We start from the raw sequence: 6,223 nt of genomic DNA on the forward strand, positions 1-6,223 counted from the left end.
ATTGCGGCACAGCGCCACCTACTGACAATGGAGTCCACAAATCAGGGGCTCCTGTTATTGTGGCAAATCACCACCAAGTGGAAGTGTTGTCCACAAAAGGGAGAAGTTTACAGCGATAAGGAGGTGTGTAGAGGGCTGGAAAGGTTTGGGCATTTCATTTACTGTGAATAGTTAAGTGAATAGAAGATGAACTGATCTCCAAAAGTCATAAAGTTAAAGATGAAACATTCTTTTCATAATTTTAAGCAAAGTTAGTGCATTGTTTTTGTATTGTACAATTTTAGAGTGAAAAAAAGGAAAGGAGCACCATGCAAAAGTTTGGGCACCCCAAAAGATTTGCGCTCTCAGATAACTTTTAGCTTGTTAGGACTATGGCTTGTTCATAGTCGGCATAGGAAAGGCCAAGTGATGCAAATTTCAAAGCTTTATAAATATCCTGACTCCCCAAACATTGTCCCAACAATCAGCAGCTGCCTAGCACTCTGAAAATTAAAATAAATGATGCCCACAAAGCAGGAGAAGGCTATATGAAGATAGCAAAGCATTTTCAGGTAGCCGTTTCCTCAGTTTGCAATGTAATTAAGAAATGGTAGTTAACAGGAATGATGGAAGTCAAGTTGAGGTTTTGAAGTGCAAGAAAACTTTCCTAGAGAACTGCTCGTAGGATTGCTAGAAATGCAAATCAAAACCCTCGTTTCACTGCAAAAGACCTTCAGGAATATTTTGCAGACTCTGGAGTGGTGGTGCACTGCTCTACTGCGCAGCGACACCTGCACAAATATGACCTTCATGGCAGAGTCATCAGAAAAAAACATTTCCTGCATCCTCACCACAATATTCAGCGACAGAAGTTTGCAAAGGAACATCTAAACAATCCTGATGCATTTTGGAAACAAGTCCTGTGGACTGATGAAGTTAAAATAGAACTTTCTGGCCACAATGAGCAAAGGTATGTTTAGTGGGAAAAGGGTGCAGAATTTCATGAAAAGAACACCTCTCCAACTTTAAGCACGGGTGTGGATCGATCATGCTTTGGGGTTGTGTTGCAGCCAGTGGCACGGGGAACATTTCACTGGTAGAGGGAAGAATGAATTCAATCAAATACCAGCAAATTCTGGAAGCAAACATCACACGGTCTGTAAAAACACTGAAGATGAAAAGAGAATGGCTTCTACAACAGGATAATCGTAAACACACCTCAAAACTCACAATGGACTACCTCAAGAGGCGCAAGCTGAAGCTTTTCCCATGGCTCTCTCAGTGCCCTGACCTAAACATCATCAAAAATCTGGATTCACCTCAAAAGAGCAGTGCATGCAAGATGGCCCAAGAATCTAACTGAACGAGAACCCTTTTTCAAGGAAGAATGGGCGAAAACCCCCCAAACAAGAATTGAATGACTCACCTGGCTACAGAAAGCATTGACAAGCTGTGATACTTTCCAAAGGGGGTATTACTAAGTACTGACCATGCAGGATGCCCAAAGTTTTGCTTGGGCCCTTTTCCTCTTTTGTTATTTTGAAACTGTAAAAGATGGAATAAAAAAAATCTTGCATAAAATATTAAAGAAATGTGTTATCTTTAACTATATGCCCGTTGGAAATCGGGGCATCTTTTACTTACTTAGATATTAACAGTAACAGAAATTTTGACCGGGGGTGTCCACAATTTTGCATGCCACTGTAGGTGAAGCCAGATAAGAGTGAAGGTGAGTGGGTGGGGGAGGTGGGAGATGAAGTGAGACGCTGTGAGGTGGAAAATGCAAAGGGCTGAAAACAAGAAATCTAATAGGATAAGAAAGTGGACATAGAAAAAAAGGGACGGAAAAGAGGAATCAGAGGGAGACAATGCGCAGTGGAGAAGAGAGAAGTGAGGAGACAAAATGGAATAGACGGCATGTGATGAAAAGAAAAGGTCGAGGTACGAGTTAAAGATATCGATGTTCATGCCATAGTGTTGTAAACCTCCCGGATTTAATATGGGTTGTTGCTCCTCCAACCTGAGAGTGCACTCATCGAGTTAGTTAAACAATGAACTGGAAGGAGAGTGGATTAATAATTTTCCCTTGGGTTCCCTATTAAATCAATCCTCTCTCACCTTAAACCGGCGCCCTTTGGTTGTTGATTCAAAAAAAGTGGAGAAAGGATAGCGTGCATTCCCCATTTCTGTACATTCATGGTTCGGAACACCTGCAAAATGTCAGCCTCAATCTCCTGCACTTCAAGGTGTGAATCCCAACCTGCTCAACCTCTCTCCAGAACTCAGTCCCTCGAGTACCAGCAACATTCTTGTAAATCTCCACTGCACTCATTCCAGCTCGATGTCCTCTCTCCTATAGCAGAACAAACAAAACTGAATACAATAATCCAGGCGTGGATACTCTAGCAATACCCTAATCCTAATGCAACCTCACTAGTCTCTTCTCCAGACCATGAGATATGAGAGTCTGCTCAGCCAATCCAGTCTGCTTCGTCATTCTTTCCTGTCCAGTTGATTATCTCTCTCAACCCCATTCTCCTGCCTTCTCCCCATAATCTTTGAACATCCATTTAAAATACACTCAATGGCTTGGCCTCTACTACGTCCGTGGCGATGAATTCCAAAGATTTACCTCTCCCTGACTACAGAAATTCCTCCTCATCTCTGCTCTCAGTGGATGCCCTATATATTGCGGCCATGGCCTCTGGTCCCACACTCACACAGTGTAGAGTGCATCTTCTTCATAGCCACTCTGTCGAGGCCTTTCAATGTTTGATAGGTTTCAATGAGATCGCTTCCCTTTCTTCTGGACCAGAAAGTACATCTAACACTCTTCATATGTTCACACTTTCATTCCTGGAATCATTCTTGTGAACCTTCTCCAGACCTTCTCCAATACAAGCACATACTTTTCTCAGATAGGAGGTCGGAAATTGCTCACAACACACCAAGAGTGATCTGACCGATGCATTATAAATCTACAGTATCACATCCTGGCTCTTATATGCTAACATTACAGTTGTCATCCTTAATCAACTCAATCTGCAAGCAAACCTTTAGGGACTCCTGCTCAAGGACTCCCAAGTACCGATGTTCCTCTGATTTTTGAATTTTCTCCCATTTATGTTTCTCTACGCCCTTATTCCTTCTGCCAATTGTACATGACCAGGCACTTGCATAAACTGTATTTCATCCGCTACTTCGGTGCCTGAGCTCTAATCCTAATGAAGTCCTTCTGCAGACTCCCGCTTTGCTCTAAACTACCTGTCCCGGACCTATCTTTGTATCATCTACAAAGTTCATCACCAATGTATCGATTCCAGCATTTGTATCATTCGGATTTAACATGAAAAGATGCGGTAACAATACTGACCCCTTCGGAACACCATTAGTTACCGACAGCAAAACAGAATTGCACAGATTATTCTGACTCTTTCTCCCTTGTCGGTCAGCCAAACTTCGATCCATACAAGTATCTTTCCTGTAATTCCATGAGCTGTGATCTTGTTGAGCAGCCTCACGTGCAGCTCCTTAGAAACACAGAAAACATTGTTACGTATCCCGTAACTGGATAACTTACCAGCAAAGATAGAGAGGTCTGCTGAAGTCTGATGTCACTATTTTCAAACGTTTTTATTTATAAAGGGGCACAAAAGTAAGGTTAATGCAAACAATTCAGATAATGCACATCACCAATACGCAATCTAAACCCCGGGTATAGTCATAATCATCATTAATCTCGGCTGTTGTCTAGGGGATAATATTTTTGTCCATTGGAAATATAAAGAGTCATTCAGAAGTCTTTCGAGGAATCGTTGGGTCTCACGTGTTAGAGGGATCGTGAGAATGAAAAGACTTGCCCGTGTCTTTATGACCACTCCGTTAAAATCAGGGGAGCGTTGGTTTCCCCGTTGTTATTTCGAAGTCCTTCTCGGTAGTATCAGCCACCCGCTCCCCAGGCAAAGGGGTTAGGAGCACACGTGGCGTTGAGTGGCTTTCAGCTCTCCCGGGAGCGTTGAGCGAGCAAGTTCCTTTGGTGCATCGCTCGGGTACTGCCTCCTGCAGTCCGCTTTTATCTTTACTTGCAGAGTTGTAGCTGTCCATCAAAGTAGGGGGAATGCAATCTCCACCCCCACCTGGCCCGAGGTTGTTCAGGTTCATGGTAGTTGTCACGTAGCCGGGACTTGCACGTGACACAGGTGTCTCTAAGAACAAATGGTCAAAACCGTTGCATTGTCTCTCACTTCCGAGTCCCGAATTAATAGCGATCTTGCGATTCTCCGGAAGGAGGGGGCTGCTCCCGCTCCTTCGGCCCCTCAGAGCAGTGCTACCTTCATAACAACATGAAACACAATACAGACCCCTCGGTCCACAAAGCTGTGCCAAACATGTCCTTACCCTAGAACCTCTAGAAATCCGCTGGCAGCCCATTCCATGTACTCACTACTCTCTGCGTAAAAAACACCCCTGATATCTCCTCTGTACCTACTTCCAAGCACCTTAAAACTGTGCCCTCTTGTGTTAGCCATTTCATCCCTGGGAAAAAAGCCTTTGCCTGTCCACGCGATCAATGCCTCTCATCATCTTATACACCGCCATCAGGTCACCTCTCATCCTCCGTCACTCCAAGGAGAAAAGGCCGAGTTCGCTCAATTTATTCTCATAACGCATTCTCCCCAATCCAGGCAATATCCTTGTATATCTCTTCTGCACCCTTTCTATGGTTTCCACATCCTTCCTGTAGTGAGGCAACCAGAATTTATCAAATTACTCCAAGTGGGGTCTGACCAGGGTCCTACATAGCTTCAATGTTACCTCCCGGTTCTTAAACTCAATCCCACGGAAGGCCAATGTATCATATGCCTTCTTAACCACAGAGTCAACCTGCACAGCAGCTTTGAGCGTCCTACGGACTCCGACCCCAAGATCCCTCTGATCCTCCACACTGTCAAGAGTCTTACAATTAATGCTATATTCTGCCATCATATTTGACCAAACAAAATGAACCACCTCACATTTATCTGGGTTGAACATCTGCCACTTCTCAGCCCATTTTTGCATCCTATCAATGTCCGCCTATAACCTCTGACAGCCCTGCACACTATCCACAACACCTCCAACCTTTGTGTCATTAGCGAACTTACTAACATCCCTCCACTTCCTCATCCAGGTCATCCAGTAAGGGTCCCAGAACGGATCCCTGAGGCACACCATTGGTGACCAACCTCCATGCAGAATAAGACCCATCTACAACCACTCTTTGCCTTCTATTGGCAAGCCAGTTTTGGATCCCATGCCTCCTTACTTTCTCAATAAGCCTTGCATGGGGTACCTTGTTAAAGAACATCTGAAAATCCAAGCAAGCAACATCCACTGCTCCTGCTTTATCTATTTTGCCTATTTCCTCAAAGTACTCCGAGAGATTTGTCAGACATGCTTTCCTCTAAAGGAATCCTGCTGACTTTGGCCTACTTGATCATGCGCCCCCAATTACATGACACAAAAAACTCACCCTTAATACACTCTAACATCTTCCTGATCACTCAGATCATACTAATTGCCTCCCTCTCTTCTTAAAGAGTGGAGTGACATTTGCAACTTCCTAGTCCACCAGAAGCGTTCCAAAATCTAGTGATTCGTGATAGATAATTACTCATTACTTTAAGAGAAAACTAAGGGGGAACTTAGCAAGTGGCAGGGACGATTTCAATCTTTAAAAGAAGTTTGCTTAGGTCCATGGATGAGAAGGATATGGAGGGCTATGTTCCAGGTGGAAGTTGTTGGAACTCGGCAGATCAATGCTTTGGCACGGACTAGATTGTCCATTAGAGGAGGAAGATGGGGGTGAAAGAGGTGAAAGAAGTGGCAGGTGATAGGTGAAACTGGGAGAGGTGGAGTAGTGAAGGAAAAAACATCTTAGGATATAATTTCCTTACCGATTCTCAAAAGAACATTGCTAATGCCTCCGCATCTCTTTCAGATCTCTGGGGTGTACACTATCTGGTCTAAGTGACCTATTTATCTTTAAACCATTTCTGTTTTCTAAGAACTTTCTCTTGAGTAACATCACTTTACACATTCCGACCATTGATATCTGGGAATTCCATATTCCTGCCAGCGTCTTCCACAGGTAAGAGTGATGTACAAAACTTATTCAGATCATCTGCCATCACCCTGCACCCTCTCCCCATTACTACCACTCCAGCATCATTTTTCAGTTTTTTGATATCCACTTCTAACTCTC

This window comes from Hypanus sabinus, chromosome 10 (assembly GCF_030144855.1).
Source record: "Hypanus sabinus isolate sHypSab1 chromosome 10, sHypSab1.hap1, whole genome shotgun sequence".
Taxonomy (NCBI): Eukaryota; Metazoa; Chordata; class Chondrichthyes; order Myliobatiformes; family Dasyatidae; genus Hypanus; species Hypanus sabinus.